This window comes from Pelodiscus sinensis, chromosome 24 (genome assembly GCF_049634645.1).
Source record: "Pelodiscus sinensis isolate JC-2024 chromosome 24, ASM4963464v1, whole genome shotgun sequence".
NCBI classification, from domain to species: Eukaryota; Metazoa; Chordata; order Testudines; family Trionychidae; genus Pelodiscus; species Pelodiscus sinensis.
In genome coordinates this window covers 13,814,031-13,835,319 of record NC_134734.1, presented here as the reverse complement: position 1 = coordinate 13,835,319, position 21,289 = coordinate 13,814,031, and the positions used below count along the sequence as shown (strand labels likewise).

General features: G+C 53.2%; 1 pseudogene; it reads right to left on the bottom strand.

The window, feature by feature from the left end:
• Positions 1–516: 516 nt before the first annotated feature.
• On the bottom strand, positions 517–16,534 carry LOC102450134 (intelectin-like protein; annotated as a pseudogene).
• Between the last annotated feature and the right edge of the window lie 4,755 nt (positions 16,535–21,289).

Below are 21,289 nucleotides of genomic sequence, written 5' to 3'. Positions count from 1 at the left end.
TATAGTAGGAACTGCCTGGCATATCGTTAAGTAATTTCTCACTATACTGTACATACATGCTGATTGGGAGCCAGAGCACTGGGATGCAGTAAGTGGGCTGTGAGATTTCTTTTTCATCTTCTCGATAACCCATGTGAGGGATCAGGGGAACAGGTTGTCACTGCTGAATGAACTTTGGTGTTTAGAATAGCTGCAGAATCCAGGTCCGAGAAAATTGACATCCGAAGGCCTGACACATGGGTGGGGATCCCTCACAGGGGTCTGAGGAGGTCAGGGGTGCAGCTCACTCATGAGCCGTGATGACTTCATTACCTCCCTGGGTCTTACTCTCCGCGTCTGTAACATGGGCCTCACAGTGCCGCCTGCTTTGGCAAAGTGCTTTGAGATCTAGGGCGCCAGCGTGCTTCCTAAGGGCTAGCTGTTCAGAATGAGAGACATGCCTGATCCTGACTGGTGCTAAGACTCTCTGAGACCTCTCTGGGTCATAAGGCAAACAAATCACACCAACACCCCAGCCCACTTCACTTTATTTATTTGCATCACAGATATTTCTCCTCCCAGCGAGCAGGCCGGGCTGGAAGGGAGCAGTGTTCTTTACTGCGGCACATCGGCCTTTCCAGACTCAGCGGTAGAAGAGCAGCACTGCGGATTCAAGCATCTCCCTGGATACGCTCCAGCCCCGATGGGTTCCGTAGCCGTCCCAGGCAAAGGCAGTGAAATCTCCGCACTGAGCTGGGTTCCCTTCTGGGAAGAACCCTCCTCCACCTATGCAGTACTGGGGAGAGAAAAGAGGAATTGCCAGAGGAGCAGAACAGGGACCCATCTAGCTGCTCTCCTGTCTCTAGACCGTTGCCAGCTACTTCAGAGGAAAGTGCAAGAAACCCTGCAATAGCCAGTTGGCAAAGAATCTGTCCACAGAGAAAGTTACTTCCTGACCCTCCACAGTCAGAGCTCAGCTAGTGCCCTGAAGCATGAGAGTTTAAATCCCTTCCTAACTCTTGTGAGAAGAAGCTCCATTGCTCTGGCTCAGGCACAGTCCCTTATACGGGTGCAGAAGGCCTGCAGATATCAGTGTTTGCCATCCCCTTTGCATTGGACAGACCCTCTGGTGCCAGGTGCTGTACAGACACAGAACAGAAATATGGCTGTGACGGGGTGTGGTCACAGACAGCCCCTCAGCGGTGCCTCCCGGGGTGCTGACATGGCCACTGCCACTTGCTTTTCTGCTCTCTGGGGCTCCTCACTGCCTGATCCTGCTGGGCCAGCTCCGCTGGTCTCCCCCAGCCAAGGCCCCAAGCTGAGGTCCCTATCCCCACCAGGAAGCAATACTGAAACTGAACCACTCCAGGTCCAAGGAGAGTGCACTTTAGAGCCCAGCCTCCTGAGAGAGCACTCCCCAGATGGGATCAAACCCCAAAGAATTAGGTAAGCCCCCTTTAGCAATGAAAGGGGGAATGTGCACACTGGTTGCCCCCCCAGGTAACAATTGCTTACACTGGGTTTGATAGAAAATAAAAATGGTTTTATTAAGTTGAAGCAGCGGAATTTAAGTAGTAATAAGAGAAAGTAGGCAGAGCAAAGTAGGTTACAAATAATCAAAAGAAACAAAACCACTCGGCTAATTCTCCACTGAAACCTCAGTGCAAACTCACCCTAAAACCTCTTTTCCATCTGCCACTCTAAACCAGCTGTCTTCCCCACCCTGGGGTCTCAGGCTCCTTCCTTCAGGTGCACCCCAGCCAAAAGACCCAGGTCTCTCCTTTCCTATTCCTTTTCTTCAGGAGTTGAGGCCCCTCCCTAGCAACCACTGCTCAGACTTAAGGACAAAAGATTGTTTAACAGTGGCTCATCTAGACGTTTCAGGTAACACCCTCCATGTCTCCCATTCACACATTTGAAACTCACAAAGTATTCCCCGCTCCATGTGTCTAATTTTACACACACAAATGATTTATACAACAGAGTAAGATCAACAGAACCAGCAGATCATGACACGAAGATCGATGGGTTACATGAAATAATTCGCTCAAACCACCTTTGAGTTATGTATATTCATGTCCATGAGTCCATTTCATAAACCATGGGGGGTGGGTCCATCACAATGGCCTTTACCCCAAGGAGCTGACAATTTCACCCTCCCACCGTGGCCCCCAAAGGAGATGTAACATCTGCCCGTTGGCCTGTCCTGGGGGATAGTTGCCCCCAAGGGCACAGCTCTCCCCGCTGGCATCAGGAGCACAAACTGATCCCACCCTGCACCAGTGCAGAGCTAAGTGTCCTTGTGCAGCCGGCTCTGACAGTGACACTCAGCAGCCCCAAAGTTGATCAGCTGGCCCTTGCTCCACAGCTAACCCCACGCCGGCCAGATACTCACCGTTTCAGTGTTGCAGCCAGTGACTTTAACCCCCGAACACAGAGCCATGGCCGCCTTCTCATAATTAAACACACGGAACTGGACGTAGCCCGCGACGAATTCAGCTGGTGACAGAAAAGGAGAGGTCAGGATGGTTGTTTGTCATGGCGAGGTGGAGAGAAAAGACAGAGCTGTGATTCTAGGTGGTGCCTTTGAACTGGGAATGACCCAGGCATAAGGATAATGAACCCCACCCCTAATTATCAGGAATGGCCAGTGTCAGCCGGGCAGTTCACAGCTCTGTCACTTCCATGGCAGCTTTAAAATCCTAAGAGTAAACCTCATTGTATGAGGAATAACAGTTATGTCAAGAGAAGGGTTTTTTCTTGAAATAGCGCGGTTACACAGGGTGTTTTGTTTTGAAATCACGTGATTTCGAAATAGCGGCCAGACGCGATTATGCTAATGAAGTGTGGGATATTTAAATCCTGGCTTCATTTACTATTTAGAATGCCTACTTTTGCATCCCTATTTCGAAATAGGGTGCAAGTGTAGACATACCCGAAATCAGAGATACTCAGACTGTGGCCTGCCAGCCACAAGCATCTCTTTCATGTGTCTCCTGCCACTCTTTGCACCACATGATATGAAAACACTGCATCGTTTTATAAATAACCAAGCTAAGTTATTAAGCAATCAGGATGCTCTTACTATGTTATTCACAAGTTATCAACTTGCACTAAGTTATTGATTTATTTATTGAGAGATTTAGAGAGAGAGACACAGAGAGGGAAACAAAATATTTCCCCCCCATGTGGTTAAAATATGGCTACAGGCTGCCCCTGACTTGCAACAGTATCAGTTCCAGGGATAGCATCGCAAATCAGGGGAGTCGTAACTCGAGTCCGCATTTATGACAGGTGTGGTATACTGTCGTAAATGCAGGGATGAGGATGTAAGTCGGGGGGTTTTTGGCCCTTTCCGCACTTACGGAAAAGGTCGTAAGTGCAGGGAGTCGTAAATCGGGCCGTTGCAAAGCAGGGGCCTCCTGTAGTCCTATAGTAAATAAAACTATGAATTCACACACTGATGGCTCTTTTGGGTAATGCTGATGTGACGTAGTGTGGGTACCTTGCTGGGGCTGTGGGCGACCTCTGCTGTCTTTAGCACGACCCAGCAGGGCAGGGGGTGAGTCATTATGCAAATGGGGCTCCAAACCTGTCTGACCAGCTACCCCCCAGGGAGAGAAACAAAGGAAGGTGGAATGCTGCCCCTGGCTGGGGGGCAGGACAGGAAGGTTAGTCTCTGTTTGGTATCATGGAGGAAGCAGTCTAGGCAACAGGCTGGGATTTAGGAGCCCAGACTCCCCCATATCAAGGGGGGCTGAGGCATCCTAGGCCTGCCCTGTAACCAGATTACATCTGTGCTGTGCTGTATCCTGGAGAAGCAATAAACTCCCTCTATTCTACTGGCTGGTGGAGTCTGTCCATGCCATTTCGGGGGTGCAGAAGAGGGGAAAACCCCAACGCGCCGTTAAAGCTGGTTGCTAATTTGGCTTCTGGAGCACTGAGGTCTGAGTATCACTGCTCTAAAAGGAAATTCATGTAGACCAGGGATGTTAAATATCGGTTAATTGAATAGTCAAGTAACGTCATGAATTTTTATTGGTTAGTTGACTATTCTATAGTCCCTGGGGGTGGGACCAGCAGCAGCGCGGAGTGCCAGGCAGGAGCTAGTCTGTGAGGGGAGCTAGTTTAAAAAACAGCTCCTCTTGCGGACTGGCTGCTTGTCACCCTGTGCTGCTGCCTCTGATAAAGAGGCAGCAGGGTGGGGTGGCAGCAGCCCCTGTCTGGGGAGGTGTGTGTCTGAGATCCTGGACCCAGCATGAACCAGAACTGAGCCAGGCTGCCTGCCTGCCCAGCTCCTAACTCACTTTAAATGCAGAGCCACAGCAGGGGTAGGTCCCGGACCTTGCGGAGGAGGGTCAGGGTTAACTGATTAATCGACTACAGTCACTATTACAACCCTAAAGTAGACTGAAAGAACAGGCCCAGGGCATAAATTCTCAAGGAGCTGTCCAGAACATAGCTCTGGAAAATGTTTTCAAGCCTCCTGGAGTTTTGAGGCTATGCCTACGCTATCAAGTTTTGTGGACAAATCCTGCCATGTGGTGACAAAACAGTGAGGGTATGTCTACACTACCCCCCTAGTTCGAACTAGGGGGGGTAATGTAGTCATACGGAGTTGCAAATGAAGCCCGGGATTTGAATTTCCCGGGCTTCATTTGCATAAAGCTGGCCGGCTAGTTCGGACCCCGTGCCACGCGGCTACACGCCGCACAGACTAGCTAGTTCGGATTAGGCTTCCTAACTAGCCAGCATTTAAAAATGGCGCCGGACGGCTTTATGCAAATGAAGCCCGGGAAATTCAAATCCCGGGCTTCATTTGCAACTCTGTATGACTACATTACCCCCCCTAGTTCGAACTAGGGGGGTAGTGTAGACATACCCCAAGAGTGCACATGCTGCAGTGAGACTTGTCAGAAAAAATGCCCAGTTTTGGTGACAAAAAGCTTCCCCCCCCACAGGAAATGCCCCCCCCTTTATTGTCAATCAAGAGCCAGTGCAGACACTGCTGTTTCTTCTCCCCTCCCCCCCCCCAGAACTGGCTTCTGCCAGTATTCCACAAGGCCTGCCCTGATGGCTCTGCTCAGTGTTTGATCTCTGCTGCCCTGCAGGCATGATCCTTCCCTTTTCAATGCTGAGTGAGCTGCTTCTTTTGGGGAACAAAGAGAAAATCGTTGGCGTGCTCCTGTTTTGCCCTGCACTGGAACACAGCGGCAGGCAGACGGCTGCTGCAGGGGATGGGGAGCAGGCTGCGGTATTGCTTTAACATTCCTCAGCCCGGAGAGCTCCCAGAATTACTCATGGTGCCGCCCTCAGCTGAGGAGACTGTAGGAGAATTCAGAGGGAATTGCAAGATGTACAGGGATCAGCTCTGCCTTCCCCCTCTACAGCCCTGTGGCATACATACCCACAATGCATTGCTCACACTACTGATGATGGTGCCCCAAATCTGGACATGATCTGCCAACAGAGAGAGCAAGTGGGAACCCAGCTGGTGAGTTTTGCTTTGTCAACTTTTGGGTGTTGACAAAAGTTTTGTCAACAAAACTTGTTAGTGTAGACATAGCTGTAGAGTGCTGGGGAAAGCAGTCCTGGCGGGAGGGGTGGGAAAGTGTGAAAGAGAAGCCTCCAGGAAATACTCTAAGAACTTAAGGCTGGGCAGAGAAGATCCGTGTGGCCAAAGAGACAAAACACGCATGCTCACTCCCAGACTTACTTTGGCTGTTTGGAGGGTAATAATTGGCAGTTCGCTCAGCATCACCATAGTCATAGACAATGGGCACGACGGGACCATTGTTGGTTTTGCAGACGCCGGCGCCGTATTTCACTGGGTATTTCTAGAAGACAAGCAGAGTGAGCACCCAGTGCCAGCTTCCATCCCTGCCAGGGCAGCTCCAGCACAGACAGGGCAGCCTTCCATGACATGAGCTCGATGGGTCGGAGTTCTCAAACTTTGTAATACCGTGACCCCCCTCTAAGTTGCTTGCGATCCCCCCGGAGGGTTGGGACCACAATTTGAGAAACAATGCGCTGGGTGATTTGTTCAGCTAGTCCCCCAAGGACCAGCCCCAGGGCACAGGAGTGATCCCAGCAGTGAGCAGGGGAATCTGGCAGGTCGAGGTGCTGCTTGGGCTGGTTTTATCCCAGATTATTTGAGGCAGGGACGACTGTTCTTTTCTGGGTCTATGCAGCACCTAGCACCATGGTCCGTGTGGGGTCCGCTAGGGACTGGCACATGCAGGAACCTGTGCCCAGTAACCTCCCCCACAAGCTCCAGGGCCTGGGGCAGCGTCAGTCTCTTTGGCCGGTTCAGCCCCTCGGGTCCCTAGTTTGAGATGTTAACACCAGCAAGTGGCTGATATTGGCCAGCTCACCTCACACCAGATGGTCAGATTCTAACAGGTGACATTGAGGGGAAGGCTCCTTGTCCCATTATCAGCCCCTGGAGCTCCCAGCCTGGAGCACTTGTAGCATATGGAGAATTTACCTGGTCCAGCTCCGCAATCTATATTGGGACCAGCAGAGCCACCCAGTCCCTTCCATGATTGCCACTCCAAAGCCCCCAGCTGGGCACCCTCACCTGGTAGAGTTTGAAGAGGTTCCCTTCTTCTGCAGACAGGAAGCCTGTTTCGGTGTGGTACCGCAGGATGGACCTGGTCTTTCATTCCTTCAGGGGTGTATTGTTGCTCACGTGCCACACAGACAGGTCCTGGGCTTGCAGATCATAATAACCTGGGTTCTGAGAAGCAAGAACCCAGCTGAAACTTCTCAGCCACATCCTGGGCACTTATCCGTCCACCATCCCCATCACCAGGGCATCTGGGCACCTCACCAGTTGTGGTGTACTAATCCTGACAACCACCCTTCAAGGCAGAGAAGCACCATTCCCACTGTATGGGGGAACCGAAGCATAGTGACTAGGTGACATGCCCTAGGTCACACAGTGGGCCTGTGGCAGGGTAGGGAAGAATGGATCCCAGGGCTGCCAAGCCCTACACTAGAACCTGTCACTGGGTCCTCCTCTCAGCTAACCTCCCATTCCAGTGTCCCTCACGTGCCCATTGACCATGGGGATGGGGACCCCACCTTGTAGTCGTCGCTGGTGGCGCCCACCGCGGAGCCGAAGGTGTTGTAATTGGCCCAGTTGCCCTCTCCCTCAGGGTAGTTGGCGTTGCTCCCCTGCTGGCTGGACCAGCGGTCGCCCTCCGTGCACTTCCCGTAGATGTTGTTCTCGTGCACGCTGGCCACCAGGGTCCAGCCGCCCCCATTGGTGGTCATGTCGCAGAAGGTCTGGTAGGTCTCGCCATCCTTGGTGCGCAGGGTGTAAATCCCATCTGTGGGGGGTCGGGGGAAAGCGGGGGAACCGGGCTGGTCAGCCAGGGCCAGGGAAGGGGAAAGGGCCCTCTCAGAGCCAGCCACTAAACGGGATACAGGCCCCGGGGAGGAGCTTCTAGTGGCTGCAGCAGGGCACAACCCGGAGTGGCTGGAGCAGGACGGGACCCTGCACCCGGGAGCAGAGCAGCCAGAGTCCCAAGGACACTGAAGCCCCCTTGGCAGCAGAGAGCCAGTGTAATCACAGGGACTCCCCCAGGACGGGGCGTCAGGGCCTGAGCCTTTCCACACACAATCTGTGGCACCTTAATGATACCGGGGCTGTTAAAGCACCACAGCCCCCCAGTGCAAACGCAGCTGAGACTGGTTTGAATGGGCCGTGTACTGGGATGGCCATTGCCACAAGGGGAAGGGGACGAGGCTGCCCCTGTCTCAGGCACCTTTGTCCCAGTGTAGCTGGGATCACACTGGGGCTGGATTGGTATCCGTGCGGCAAGGAAACCTTCCCCTGACCCCGCCCAGTGACACCAGGACAGTCGCTGTGCGCAGACCAGGCCTAAGTGCAACCGAGAATCAGGCCAGGGGGCAATTTGTACCATGGAAAGGCCCCAGGGCTTGTTTGGATCCCCCTGCCCCTCCTGCTGCCTGTGTCCCTGCCCTGTGTCCCTCTCTGGGCCGCAGCCTGCGCTGACTCAGTCTGGGGGGCCGCACGATGGGTGGGACAGAGCCAGGGACAGAATCTGCCACCCACTGGCTACACCTCATTGTCAAAGGTGCTGAGCACCCTCCCGGCCTGGACAAGCGCTGGTGCTGAGGGGCTCAGCCCCAAGAGCAGCCTCTGGCCTCCCTGTCTGAGTCCTGCCCCCATCCCTCCAGCTGAGACTCAAGCCAGGGTCTGTGGGGCAGGGAAGTGGGAGGAGGGAGGGGAGATCTTCAGAGACATGCTCTGGCAATGGGATTTGGGCACCTCTGTGGCACGTGTGCCTCTCAAATTCTCTGCTGGGTAGATCAGCCAGAGCCCAACGAGGCAGCAGGCGCCCCCATGTGCTTTTCTCTGCCAGCAGCTGCCTGGCCTAAGCAGCAGGGCGCTGGCCCAGAGCTGAGGTCTTGTGTCGCTCCTGCCACAGGGAGGGGCCCCCTGCACATGGCTTAGTGCACAGCGTGCCCCCCGCTTGCCCCAGCCAAAGGGCCCCCCCGCTCATCGTCAGTCCCAGCCCTGCTGGAGCCAACCCCTAGATGTGCTCAGAAGGAGCTGGTGTGACACTCAGCACATACAGGCGTGGGGTTCCCTGGTGCCTGGCAGTGAGGTTCAGCTGGCAGCTGTGTGCCCCTCCCCCCCGTCGTCATGGTCTATAGCTAAGGGGTGGTACGTCCTGGGGACGGGGTGTACGCTCACCCCAAAGGTGTTCGAATTATGAGTAAAACGTGTTCACACCAGCTAGACAAGGGGCTGCGGGGAGATCTTTTATTGGCCTGGGCTGGGGAGGGAAAGAGCAACGGTCAGGCCTCACAGAGCTATTCTGGGAAAGCCTGGCTCGAAAGCTTGTCCCGCTCACCAACAGACATGGGCCCAACAATAGACAAGCCCGGACTGACACAGTTCCAGCCACGCTGCATTTAACCAGGATGGGAGGGGAGCTGCCAAACAGGCTTCCTCTGGATAAAGGAAAGGGGCCGAGGCCTCAGATCAGCTCTGGCCAAATTCAATGGGTGGTTCGTCTGCAGGAAGAGCTTCTTTACATTGTAAAAATCACCACTGGGGTGAAGACGGTCTGACAGCCTCCCCCACCCTGCTCCCTTGCAGCAGGAAATGCAGCAGTAGCTGGGTTCCCTGCAAAGGGCTGTTGAGCCATACAAAGAAGCACAGGCGACTGGTGCCTGCAGGGAGGGGGCCCAAGGGAGCACCCATTTCTCAACTAGAACTGCGGGCTGGAGCCGGGGGGTGAGCGCAGTGTCTCACAGTGCTGGGTCCTCGCCGCAGGTTGGCACAGCCAGCTCTGGGGATGCGACTCCCAGCTGTGCTGATGGGCAGGCAGGCGCCTTGTGCCCTGCCCACACATGCCCAGGTGCCTCTGAACTGACTGCACCCAGCTGTGGCCTTTACACTGCCTCTGCAGCAGGCCCCCAGTAGAAGCAAAGCAGCTTCTGGCAGGTCCTGGGATGCCCCTCCACTCCCCACACACACACTCACCTCCAGCTCCCTTCTGGGTGGATTTAATTTCCTTGCAGCTCCGGGGCAGGCCCTGGGAGCTCTGGTCACCCTGAGAGCAAGACGAGTCTTCCCAGTTGTCCAGCAGCTGGCGGATGGCGAGTTTCAGGTCAGGGTCACAGTTGCCCTCAGCTGCACAGGGATTACTCGGGGTTAGTTAGGATCTTTCGCTGGCCAGAACGGCAGCGCCCACCCTTCTGCAGCATCGCCAGCCCACGAGAGCAAAATCATAGGCGAGGGCTCCCCAAATCAGGACGTTTTGCCTCATAAACTTGAGTTGGTTTTGTTCTTGAAAGACCAGCTTGTGTTTTTCAGTTTGTCTTTTGTGAGCTGGCTTCCCGCTGCTCCTCCCTAGGGTTGTGTGACAATTAGTGCTTCCTACGCTCCCACATGTATCATGGAAGAGGAGATTCATCCTTTGCTACAGGAGTTCTCAGCCTGCCCCCATCTGCCCAGCAATTCACACTACTCCCTGACCCCCAAATCAAACCTGTCTTCCCAGTTCCCACGTGACATCTGCCCCACATCTGCCTGTTGCATCAATTCTGTTTGTCTCCCAATCTCCAAATTAGTTTAGTCCAGTGCTGTGCCTACTCCCTATCCAACCCTGCCCCCAGTTGCACATCTGTCCTGCCCCTATTCAGCCCTCAGCCCCACATCTGCTCAGATCCTCTGCCCCACCATTCTCACCTCTACTCCTTCTAGAGAGGGGCTAGGTTGCAGACCTGGCTTGTGTGGGAGGGGATGGAGGCTCAGGGCTTTGGAAAATCAGTGAGTGTGTTGAAGTGTCATTTGGAATGAAGATTTTTCAGACTGATTTTGGCTGCACATCTCAAAACAGCTGCAGTCCCTTGACTGGCCCCCAAAATCACTCGTACTTTTGAAACTCTTGGCTTCAGAAGGGAAGTTTTTCTACTTAGATTGTGAGTTCTTCTGGGCTGAGGCTCTCTGTTCTGGATTCGTACAGTGCCTGGCGCCATAGGGGCCCAGCCCAGGACTGGCTCACCGAGGCTCTACCTTAGCACCGAGGAACACAAGTAATACCTTCATGCCCCTGAATTTGCAAATTTTGGCTCCAGAACATGGACAGAAGAAATTAACTGGAGCAGGTTCCTTGTGAGCTAGGGGTGGAAGGAGCTTGCCTGCCTGTTGGGATCTTTAGTGCCTCCCTTGTGTATCAGCAGAGCCTTCCCTGGCCCGGCCCTTCTCCGTGCGTATCACGGCCCTGACCCAAGAGGCAGGGTCAGTGTTGGGGTGAATTATTTCCCAGACGAGGAAAACGAAACAGCCACTTACCGCAAGGGGCTGCCCTGGTCAGGGGGAAGAGGAGCAAGAGGACAGCGAGTTGCTTCATTGTTGCCTTTGAAACAGAGAAAATAGTGAATCAGCTGCTTAATAGTTGGACATGAACTAGTTAATGTTGGGGATGGAGTCTCCGCCTCAAATCTCCTGATCCCAGGGCTGCCCTGGCTCTCTGCCTAACCTGCCCATGGGCATTAATACCAGGCAGCCCTAGAGTTCAGTGGGGGTTTTCCTGAGTGGGGAGGGGGCCGCTCTCTTATGAAGTGTGGCTCAGCTTCGGTAGGCAGAGAAGGGAGTATAGGGGATCATGATGCCGGTAGGGGTGACAGGGGAAGTCCAAATATAAAGCCCTCCCCCGGCATCTCCTTTGGGAACTGATCCTCACAGCAACCCTGTAGGGTGCACAGGTCTCATTATACCCATTTTACAGGTGGGGAAACTGAGGCAGAGTGGGCCTCACCTAAAGCCCATTCAAGTCAATGGATTGCCTCCCCTGGCTCCAATCGATGCTGGGATCAGGTCCAGAGCAGAGGACAGAGGGGATCAGTACCCACCGGCCCTTCTCAGACTTTTCTAGGTGTCTCTCTTCTGGCTCTGTGGCAGAACCGACAGCACATTTCACTCATGCTGAGGTATCTGCCTGCACGCTGCCCGGGCACAGCTTCCTGCGCCCAGCCCACGGACCCTGCAGCACAGCTACCCAGGGCTAAAGGCAAGTCAAAGAGCTCTTGTGGTTGAGCCTCTGATTCCGCAGAGCTGCCTTCAACACCCCCGACCCCTCTGCCAAGGACTCACAGGGCAGGTGATGTGCGCTCTCTGGGCTCAGCTCCCCAGCTGTCCAACAGGGGTGAGAACCAACTCTGCTTCACCGGGGTGCTCTGAGGACAAGTCCGTTGAGTGCCACCTGGCAGCTAAAGAACCCTGCTGCCGGCACCACACTGGCTGGGCATCACGGCCCACGTGGAAATTCAGCTCTCTCTCCGTTGTCCAGTGCAGGTGGCCTCGCTGCAAGCCAAAGCCGGGCTGCTGAAGGCTCTGAGGTTTGGCTTGAGGTGGTGGGGAAGCCACGTGTCTTCCCCTAGTGAGTGTGACCCTAACACACATCTGGGGCACTGAAGGGTCCTCCCAGGGACTGTTCCAGGGCTACTGGGCAGAGATACTGTTTAAATGAAACATAAATAGGAAAATTCCTGCTTTCAGCTGAGCCACTCCCTTTGGGATCTCACCTCAGTGTGCCGAGCTGCTGGGCAGCCAGACGGGCGGAAGCGCTTTACAAAGCATTGTCCTCCTTTGACAGACATAGAGAAACCAACAACGTCTTGGGCTTGTTAAAGCTACTGTTTGTCGTGTCGACCTATCACCACTGTGGCTACACAGAGTAATGTCCCAAGGGAGGGGAAGGGTCAGGACTCACCTGGGGTCCCTAGTTCCCGTGTCACCGCAGCATCTAACGGCAGAGTTCAGCAGCAGAAGCGTCTCACTAGAGAGACGGACTGTTCCTCTGATGCGCCACGTGCACATCCAACCTTTTAAAGGGAGGGGAACCACCCAATCAATGCAAACACAATTTACAAACACCAGAACTCTCCAGACAACCAGCCCAGGCGCTGGGAGGTTTCCAGTGAAAACAATAAACAGGGTCAAATCTAGTTCATGTTCCAGGTACCTCAAATTATTGACCCACCTCTGCCAGTCCAGCTGGAAACTCCGTGTTGATGCAATAACATATGGCAGGCCAGACATTACTGCATTATCACAGACTGTTTGCAAGCTGTTTGCAGCTCAGTGTTGACTTAAGTGGTGGAGTTGAATGGTCCTGAGGAAGCCAGCAAGGAAGCTGAAGCTCCTTAGATCCTACGCTGCTATAATGTGAAAGCAGGAATTTCGCTGGTTAGTTTAATTGAAAACCACTTGGCTTCACTCCCACCTTAGGCCAAATCTCAGAGCCATCAGCACCCCGGCTTCACCCTGTGAGCGTTCTGCAGCAAGGCCACATGCGCTGGGCACTGGAAAGAGACTGAGCTCCCCATGGGAGCAAAGCCCCCACCTTCTGTGTGGGCCGTGACTCCCAGCTGGCAAGGTGCAGGCAGCAGGGCTCATTAGATGCCAGGAACACAGTGTGGCCAGTCCTTGGTTACCCCAGAGAATAGACAGTTGCAGCACAGTCCGTCTTGGTCAGCCCAGAGCACGGAGACCTCTGATTCCTCCTGAGTCCCAGGCCAGGGGCATCTCCTGCAGCCAGCAGCCCTCCCTTCATGTCCACATGGGGCCCTTTCCATCTTTTGTTTCTGTTCCCATGAAAACATTGTCACCTGACCTGCCACCTTAGCCCTTTGTTCTCCACCTGGTGACACCTGACTGGCTTCCTGCAGAAACTAGCTCCTCCATGGTTGTTAATTGCTAGGTGCCAAATGTCTGGGCAACTGGAGTGGCCATTGTCTTCTTGTACTCTCCCTGGGCACGGGAGTCTAGGCCCCAAACCACCGGGCATCAGTCATGCCTCTATCTCTGACTCTCTGCCAGTGTAGACGCGCTTTTCCGGAAAAGACTACTGGGCTGTCTACACTGGCCCTTTTCCAGAACAGTGTTCTGCAATAAGGACTTATGCCCGAGCGGGAGCAGAATAGTTTTTCTGGAAAAGCGGCTGATTTTGTACAGTAGAGCATTGTTGCTTTTCCGGAAATTCAAGGGCCAGTGTAGTCAGCTTGCAGCTTATTCCGGAAAAGCGGCTGATTTTCCGGAATAAGTGGCCCAGTGTAAACACAGCCAACATGTTCACATATGATACTAAGCTAGGGGGTAGGTACAGGGGGTCTAATGTCCGAAAATTGGAGGACTGGGCCAAGACAAGCTCTGAGGAGGTTCAACAAGGACAAGTGCAGAGTGCTGCACTTGGGATGGAAGATTCCCACGCGCTGCTACAGGCTGAGGGACGACTGACTAAGTGGCAGATTTGCAGAAAAGGACCTGGGGATGACAGTAGAAAAGAAGCAGGATACAAGTCCGCAATGTGCCCTTGTTGCCAAGCATTGCCGGCAGATTGAGGAAAGTGATTATTCCCCCTCTATTTGTTACTGTTGCTCACAGGACAGGAGGGGAAAGTGAAGCCGCGCTGAGCTGCTGGGCTCTTTAGCTCCTGCCTGTGTGCAGGGGAGCAGAGCGGGAGGGGCTCTGCCAGCTTCCCAAGGGCTGAACTTCCGGGGGGCTAGTGGAGGGTCTCACATCGCAGCAAGAGGCCTCCTGCCCCAGCTGACATGCCGCCCCTCATGCCGAATCATGACAGCTGTAGCCATGTTGCCATCATGGTGCTTCGTCTAGGAAGCGACTGTCCAGGAAGGAGTACGGCAGAAAGGGATCTCGCGCTCGTAGTGGACCACAAGCTAAATATGAATCAACAGTGTGATGCTGTTGAAAAAAATAGCAAACATGATTCTGAGATGCATGAACAGGTGTGTTGTGAGAAAGACACGAGAAGTCATTCTTCCGCTCTACTCTGCGCTGGTTAGGCCTCAGTTGGAGTATTGTGTCCAGTTCTGGGCACTGCATTTCAAGAAAGATGTAGAGAAATTGGAGAGGGTCCAGAGAAGAGCAACGAGAATGATTAAAGGTCTAGAGAACATGAGCTATGAAGGAAGGCTGAAAGAATTGGGTTTGTTTAGTTTAGAAAAGAGAAGATTGAGGGGGGACATGATAGCCGTTTTCAGGTATCTAAAAGGGTGTCATAAGGAGGAGAGAGAAAAATGCACCTTTAAAGCCTTTTTCACACCCTGGCCTCTGCAGCAGAAGAGCTTTATGGACTTGAGAGCATGAGACAGGGACCAGCTGGCAGGCCTGGCTCGAGTGGGAGAGGGTGGAGACTCAGGATATGTCTACACTACCCTCCTAGTTCGAACTAGAAGGGTAATGTAGGCATGCCGCACTTGCAAATGAAGCCCGGGATTTGAATTTCCCGGGCTTCATTTGCATAAGCGGGGAGCCGCCATTTTTAAATCCCCGCTGGTTCGAACCCCGTGCAGCGCGGCTACACGGGGCTCAAACTAGGTAGTTCGGACTAGGATTCCTATTCCGAATTACCGGTACACCTCGTTCCACTTCATTTGCAAGTGCGGCATGCCTACATTACCCCGCTAGTTCAAACTAGCGGGGTAGTGTAGACATACCCTCAGCGCTTTTGAAAATCTGGTAACGCATGTTATGTAAGTGTCTTGGTGGATCAAGATTTTCAGACTGAATTTGGGGGCCCAACTCTATGCCAATGAAGCCCCTTTAAAAGTGTCTCACCAACATTTGGTACTGAGACTGTCAGCTCTTTCGGGCTGTGTGTTTCTTTCTGGGATGCCCTGGTCAAGGGGAAGAGGAGCAGCAGGAGAGCAAGTTGCTTCATTGCTGACTTTGCAATAAGAAAAACCATGGATCATGGGTTAATAGCCAGGCCAGGAAGTGGCAGGGCTCCTCCTCAATCCTCCTGCTCCCAGGGCTGTGCTGGCTCTCTGCCTAATCTGCAGTTTTCGCCTCTGTGGGGTGTGGAGATCACATTGTACCCATTTTGCAAATGGACCCCTCCCTGTGGCAGGAGCGATATGAGACCTCAGCTCTCTGCAAGCGCCCTGCTGCTGCTTAGGCCCGTGCCCAACAGCTGCTGGCAGAGAAAAGCTTGCCAGGGTCCAGCTGATCGTCCTGGCAGAGAATTACAGAGGCACAAGTGGCACTGAGGTTCCCAACTCCCATTGTCCAGTGAGTTTCCCGGAAAATCTCCCCTCCCTTCCCTTCCCAGAGCCCAGGATGAAATTCAGCTGGAGGATCAGGGTGCAGGACTCAGAAAGGCCAGTGGCTGCAGCTAACATCAAGGCACCTTGGACAATGTGGGGGTAGCCAGTGGGTAGCAGATTCTTTGGAGTCCACTGACTCCAAAGAGCTTTAGATCAGGCCCTTTCCGCCTCAGTTTCTCCATCAGCAAAACATTAAGAACATCAGAATGGCCACACCGGGTCAGACCAAAGGTGTGTGCTCATGATGCTACTTGCATTCCACCCGGGACCCTGTACAGGTACCATAGTCCCCAGTGCTCCACTCCCAGCCTGTCTCCCCAGAGCTTCCCACCCCCCAAGCCATCGCTGAACCACCAAGGGGCTTTCAGTGGTCTCTGAAGAGGAAAACTGCTCTGCACGGCCAGTCCCTGCCACCTCTTGCAAACCCCCACTGAGCGCAAGGGCTGCAGGGTCTTGGTGCCCTGAGCAGGAATGTTTCCGCTGGCTCCAGGCTGCACTGCGATCTGGTCCAGAGAGGGGAAGTGCGGGGATCACTACCTACATCACTGGAGTGCCAGGGCAGAGGAGAGTAAACCGTGGCCCCACCCCAGCCAGAGCGCCGGAGCCGAGTGGGGTAAGCCTTGATACCCCAGAGCCTTTCCCAGGCTGGCTCACTGAGTGGAGGGAGATACACTCCCAGAGGTGAGTTTGGATACAATGTTGGACAACCGAGGCCCACCTGTGGCGACTCCCCTGTTTGAAACATGCCCACTGCTACGTGACATCACAGAGTAACGTCCTAAGGGAGGGGAAGGGTCGGGACTCACCTGGGGTCCCTATGTCCCGTGTCACCGCGGCGTCTAACGGCAGAGTTCACCAGCCAACGCTTCTGACCAGCGAGACTGTTCCTCTGACGGCCAAACCCAAAGTGAACCTTTTAAAGGGAAGGGAGCCAATCAATCAAAGCAAACACCGGAACAGTCCCAGCACTCCGCCCAGGGGCTGGGGAGAAGCTTTCCAATGAAAATGATAAACAGGGTCAAACCGAGTTCATGTTGCAACTGCCTCCATTCATTGACCTTCCTCGGCCAGCCAGCCAGGAAACTCCGTGTTGATGCAATAACACATGGCAGGTCAGACATCACTGCATTATCGCAGACTGTTTGCAAGCTGCAGCGAGCGGAGTGTTGACTTAGGTGGTGGAATTGAACAGTCCTGATGAAGCCAAGGCGGAAGTTAGCACAGAGACCAGAAAGTTACATCTCGGTCAGACCAGAGCACAGAGACCCCTGACTCCTCCTTAGTCCCCGGACAGGAGAATCTCCTGCAGCCTGCAGCCCACCATTAATGCCCATATTGGGCCCCACCTGGGCACTTGGTGATATTATCTTCTTGGACTCCCCATGGACATGGGGGCCCAGGTTCCAAAATGGCCAGGCCTCAGTCATGCCGGTATCGCTGGGTCTCTGTAAAGTGCAAACAACATTTTCCCGCTGCCTAATTAACCATGCATCACTTAGGGGAAACTGAGGCACACACAATATTCACACAAAACAGCATGGGCAATTCCCACTCCACCACAGCCTTAGATTCAGAAAGGACTCCGGCTGCGAATTGCAATCAGAAGAATTCATTTAATTTGTCATGTGTCGTTTTTCAGAGTCCTCTTGCAGAGGGTGTCTTCTCCCCAGATCAGAAGTCCTGAGCTATCCAAAAGGGATCAGCATCGGCCTGCCGATCTAGAGATTCTCTGTCCCTTACTTAAGGATTCCCAACATTTTGCTTGTTTTATTGACAGCTGCTATGCACTGCCTGGGGATTTGCAGGGAACTCCCCACCATGACTCCAAGGCCTCCACTGGTAACAGCTAATTTAGCCCTCATCATTTTATCAGAAAATATGCTATTTCCTCTATAGAAATCCACATCTTGAATACGCACATCTTGAGTACTGGGGACAGAAAACTGGCTAGATTATTGGGCTCAACTGGCAGAGATCAATGGCTCAATGTCTAGTTGTCAGCTGGTTTCAAGCAGAGTGGCCAAGTTTTGTTCAACATCTTCATTCATGATCTACATCAGGGCTACTGGACTTTGGAAGCCGCAGCGGCCACAATGGTACTTGCAGCACATGCCAAGGGCCACAACTTAATTGTGGTTGCATATACATGCAAATATATATGCAAATATATGCAAATCGCTTCTTTCACACTGATAGGCACGAATACAAAGATTAAGGCTTAAGCCGCGGCACTGGACCCAAAAGTGGCCTGTGTGAGCCAGTCAGCACCTCTCAAGCTCTGCCCACAAGGTTCAGCAGCCAGCACTTCCCACAATGCCCCAGTGTGTCCAGCATCTCCTTTCTGGTGTCTAGAAATGCTGACACCCTGTACCTGCCTGTTCCAGCCTGCCCGTCCGCTTGTGTCTTTCAGTGCTCACCCCACCTGGGAGACGCCTCGCCATTGTGGAGCGTGTTCCCAGTGGAGGCCATGTTCAAAGGATCCCACCTGCAGGCCTGTTTAAACCCAAACCGCACTGCGGGCCACAAACAAATGCGCCACAGGCCCATGCAGGCTGCAGGCCGTGTGTTGAGTAGCCCTGATCTAGCTGATGGGATGGCTTGCACCCTCAGCATGGTCACAGATGATACAAAGCTGGGGGGCAGGGACAGGGTCCAGTGACCTAAAATTGGAGGATTGAGCCAAGAGAAATCTGATGAGGTTCAACAAGGACAAGTGCAGCGTGCTGCATGTGGGATGGAAGATTCCCAAGCGCTGCTACAGCCTGGGGACCAACTAGCTAAGTGGCAGTTCTGCAGAAAAGGACCTGGGGGTTACAGCAGAAAGAAGCAGGATATGAAACAGCAGTGGGCCCTTGTTGCCAAGTAGGCTAATGGCATTAACCGGAGCAGTGCCAGCAGATTGAGGGATGTGATTATTCCCCCTGTTTGGCACTGATGAGGCCACATTTGAAGCATTGTGTCTAGTTTTGGGTCCCCCACTACAGAAAGGATGTGGACACATTGGCAATAGTCCAATGGAGGGTAATGAAAATGATTAGCTGGGCACTTGATTTATGATGAGTGAAATGGGCTTATTTAGGGATTTGATAGCAGCTTTCAACTACATGAAGGGGAATTCCAAATAGGATGAAGCGAGGCTGGTGTCAGTGGAAGCAGATGACAGAACAAGGAGCAATGATTTCGATGACCTCCTGAGGTTTCTTCCAGCCCTATGATTTTGTGATTCTATGATTCTAAGTTGCAGTGAGAGAGGTCTAGGTTGGATATTAGGAAAAAACTGTTTCACTGAGAGGATAACTGGGAGAGGGGGTGAAATCTCCATTTTAGAGGTTTTTAAGGCCCAACTTGACAAAGCCCTGGCTTTGATGATTTAGTTGGAGTTGCTCCTGCTTTGAGCTTGGGTTGGACTAGATACCGCCTGAGATCTCTTCCAGCCCTACTCTTCTTTGATTGAAAAATTCCAAGTGTTATTTACGCCTTCTCATAACTCAGTAAGTTGGGGCCACCATACAAAAATAATAGGTAGCAGTTTTAAAACAAACGAAAGGAACACACCAGACCACGCACAGTCAACCTGTAGAACTCCTTGCCAGAAGATGTTGTAAAGGCTAAGACTATACCAGGGTTTGATAAAGATTTGGCTAACAGGATAGGTAGGGGGTAGGACAGGCCGGGATGGTGTCCCTAGCCTCTACCAGGAGCTGGGAATGGGCGATAGGGGATGGATCAATTGATGGTTACCTGTTCTGTTCATTCCCTCTGCAGCACCTGGCCTTGGCCACAGTCAGCAGACAGGACACTGGGCTAACTAGACCATTGGTGACCCAGATCGGCCATTCCTATGTTCTTACGCCTCCAAAGAAGGTGCAGCTCAACCCAGACAATCTATTTGTCTCCGTCCGCCTGCACAGACACCCCTCTAGTACCAGCCACCACGGTTCTTAATTGCCCCAGGTGACAAGCCGCTGGCACTGTTCAGGCCATAGCACAGCTGGGTGAATTGCCGCTGTGCAAATGGCCGGGATTCTGGGAGCCAAAGAGGATCCGCCCCAAAGGGAGCTGACGGCAGCACTGTAAATAGCTGCTTGGTTCTGGTAGGAATTTCCATAACGTGAGCATTTTAATTCACTCCCTCCTGACCCCCCGCCAAAACTAGGGGGATCTGATCCCAAAGCGGGGCGGCCCAAATTATCCCTGCGCTCCTCTCCATTTATAGGAGAGAGTGGGAGCCCGGTGCAAGGTGTGAGGTTTGAAAAAACGGTTCCTTATCTCGTCACGTTTGTTCTTCAAGATGTCTTGCTCGTGTCCATTCCAGTTAGGTGTGTGCACATGGCATGCATGAATCCTGGAGCCTTTTTCCCTTAGCAATATCCATCAGGCCAGCCATGGAACCCCCTAGAGTGGCGCCAGTATATCGGTGCATATATACCCCTGCTGGTCCTCCACCCCCTCACTCCCCTGATGAAGGAGAGGCGGGTGGGATTTGAACTGGACATGAGCAACACATCTCGAAGAACAGCAGTTACGAGGTAAAGAACCGTTTTTCTTCTTCAAGTGCTTGCTCACGTCCATTCCAGGTAGGTGACTCCCTAGCAGTAGCACAGGTGGCGGGGTCGGAGGCTTATTTGCAATGGACTGCAACACAGCTCTACCAAAGGCCGATGATTAGGAAGCGGGGCGGACCCCCTGTCAGAGTCCGACCTTGACCCCCTGCACCTGTTTCTGCTGTCATTGTTATTGATATTCCTACCCCTCCTTCTGCTCTGCTCAGCCCTGCTGGAAGGTTCTCAAGGCTGGCCTAGGGAGCAGGGGCTCCTCTGCGGCACTGCGGCCTGAATACCCAGAGACTTCAAGGTAGCTCTGGAGTCTTTAAGGCTATGAAGTCTCGAATCTGTCTGGTCCAAAAAAAGACCAGGCCCTTGACATGGGAGGTCCTGCAAAGCATTTTGGACCTCAGGTGGAATACCAGACACCTGAAGCCATGCACTTCACCTCATAACAAGTGCCGTAGCCACCGTACAGGCCGCAGAGTCTGCAGCACACAAGGCCACCTACAACGGCGTATGTGAGACTATCTTGCCCTCTTCGGACAAGCTCCCAAACTCTTGTCCCAAACTCTTGTCTGGACTCCTGCAGAAGGAGGTCTTTAAACTTATCTATGGCAGACCGAGTGTTATAATTGTATCGTGGGTCCAGCTTTTTCAGGTCCCTGCTCTTCCGCTCCTGGGTGGACGCTGCCTCTTTTTTTGGCCAGCCACTTGGACCACCAGGGAGCCTGGGGCTGGGTGCACAGAGGTGTTCATGTCCTGACTGAGGGACAAAGTTGTGCCTTTCCTCTCATTTTGGGTAGGTGGTATCGAGGCAGGTGTCTGCCACAGAGTTATTGAAATTTTTGCCACCATCTTGTTGAGTGACTCTGGTGGCAGCATCCGCCGTCAATATGTCCACCATGGGGTCTGAGTCTTCTGGGGCCTCCTCTACTTGTACCCCTTAATTTGCTGCAAACCAGCAGAGATGGTCTTGGTGTGCCCTGGCATCCATCGTGGGCATGGGAGGTGTGGGGTCGGCCAGAGCCTCGTCCAGTGATGAGAAGGAAGACTCCCTTACTGGAAATTGCTTGTACCATGTTTCCAACGCCTGTATTTTTTCACAGCAAGATCCATGGGATTTCTTCCACATAGCAGAAAATATAAAAGGC